The sequence below is a fragment of the Cryptomeria japonica genome, chromosome 4 (assembly GCF_030272615.1).
Source record: "Cryptomeria japonica chromosome 4, Sugi_1.0, whole genome shotgun sequence".
Lineage (NCBI taxonomy): Eukaryota > Viridiplantae > Streptophyta > Pinopsida > Cupressales > Cupressaceae > Cryptomeria > Cryptomeria japonica.
Window position 1 is genome coordinate 22149580 of NC_081408.1, and position 2658 is coordinate 22152237.

Genomic DNA, 2658 nt, shown 5'->3' on the forward strand with positions numbered 1-2658 from the left:
AGAGTCTCCTATGCCATATCCAGCTATCATCAAATTTTGCCATAAGACATGTACTTATATTTGCATTCAGATGAAATAGGTTACCTTTGGTTTGCATGCTAGTGGCCACCAATTTACCATTCTTTCCTTTGATTCTGCAAATTCCATTCTTGAATTTCAGAGTGAGGCCACTATCATTTAGTTGGGCAATAGTCAGAAGGTTGTGTTTGAGACCATCAACCCAATACACATTGTTAGCACTACTCTTTCCATTCAGAGAGATGGACCCTCTGCCTTTGACCATGCATGGTGCATCATTGCCAAAGTTAACCACACCACCATCATACTCCTCCAAGGATAGAAACTTGCTCTGGTAACTAGTCATAGGGTGAGAACAACCACTATCAATGATCCACTCATTGGAATTATCAAAATAGGAGACAAGAGCCTTCTTGTCTGACACATCTTCCTTGACAGCAACAAACACAATATCTTCATTTTCTTCATCCTCTGATTCTTCATCTATGACACCTTCATCAACTGCCACAAAATAGTTTCTCCAGTTTGTCCTTGTTGTCGCCATTAGGACAATTTACAACAATATGTCCTATCCGGTTGCAAGAAAAGCATTTCAAAGGTAGCTTACCTTTGTATTTGCCGGTTCCTTTAGGAAGTTTCCTAGCAAGGAGAGCTTCAAATGCCATCAAAATCTCCTCATCATCCATTTCTTTGCTCTGTCTCAGTTCACCACTGGTGCTAGCTTCTTTTCCTTTTCTGGATGGTATATTAGAAGCTTTAAAAGCTGATTCAGTCTTTTGAACACTGCCATCAAAACTATTTAGCTCATAGGCTATCAACTTTGCTATGATGGAGTCTAAGGATACCTTAGTCTTTTCTATTGATCTCAGCTCCCAAATAGCAGCAACCCTTATTACATAGACCGGAAATAGGGATCTCAGGACTTTTCTTACAATAGTGGCATCTTCTATTTTACCACCTGCACTCTTGATATCTCCAACAACGGTTTTGATCCTTATTCCATACTATTGAATGGTCTCACCTTCAACCATCCATATATCTTCAAACTTCCCTCTAAGACTTTCTTCCTTAGCCTGTTTTACATGCTCATCACTACCATAGATATTTTCAAGAGTGTCCCATACCTCTTTGGGATTTACTTTATCCTGAACATCAATAAACTCAATGTCAGATAAACTACTGATTAGGGCTTCCATGACTTTTCCATTCTCCTGCATCTCTCTCTTTTGGTCATCGATAAGGGTACTGGTAGGAGCAACATAGACAGTCTCAACATAGCTCCAGTGTTGAGCACCCATACTTCTGATGAATATCTTCATTCTGTCTTTCCATATACTAAAATTTTCTCTGTTAAACTTTGGACCTTCCCTCTTCATCATTAGACTGGGATCTTTACCTCAAGCAGTTAAGCTTATAGCACAGAGGACCTGGAGAATGCTCTGATACCAATTGATAACTTAATGATGAACAAATAGTACCAAACCGGTACTGAGAGGGGGGGGTGAATCAGTACAGATAAAAATACAGTCCAAAACCAGTTTGATAGTAGACTCTTCAAATGACTGGCAGACAGTGACACCGGTTTGAAATAAAGTGCAACCGGTAAAGATAAGAATGTCTGAGACAAGCATTAACCAGTTACTCACTTAGCTTTTCACTCAACTTGAGACTACACTACCATTTCACCCTTATGCATAAACAGATAATCTATCATCAGATCATAATAACAACTAGTTCAACATGTTTTATTGATAGGCATAAAACACAGAACCATCATATGCTTGACAGACAAGATAAAAGAATCACACATGACACACATATTTTTCACGTGGAAACCCAATTGGGAAAAAAACCATGGTGGGGATGAATACCCACAAGCTATTTTTGAACTCTTTAGAAGTCCACTTTGTTAGGAGCCTTGTATGGTTAGAGACATTACAAAAGGTTCTGCTAGGAACCGATCTTGTAAGAGATCACCCGGTTAAGGGATGGCTACAATACCCGGTTAAGGGTTAAATCCTATTAAAGGTTACCTTGTTAGAGGATTTCAAGAACTCAATAGCTAAAGGATTCTGAACTTAGTAGCTCTGAGTTACCCTGTTAAAGGATTTTTAGCAAGTTGGTTAAGGCTACCCTGTTAAGGGATTTTTCAACTGTTGAGGTGGTTAGAGATCAATAGGTATTACAATGATCTGGTAACAACACTCAATGCCAATGCAGATCTGCTTAGGCTCCTATTCACCTTCTGCACTTACACTCTGCAAGTATCACTTCTCTCCTTTTGGTTTGGCAAGAATCACATATCCTTTCTCTTGGATACACACACACAACTTTTGCCAACAACCTTAGAAAGAGACACAACATCAACTTTATAGGAAAACAGATAGGTCGGTAGCATAAACCCTAAACCCTAAACCTATTAGGTTAATGAATTCAAATGGTTCAATCCTGACTATTGAGCACACTGCATTAAATGCAGTAGATCTTGATCCACACTCAAGACATTCTCCATCGTCCATTTCCACTGATTTTATGGCAGCTAATAACCCATCACATGTTATCACCGTTTTACAAACTTTGTACTTTCCTGAGGTAGATAGGAACAATCTCCCTCATGCAAGAACCTTCACACACACAGGC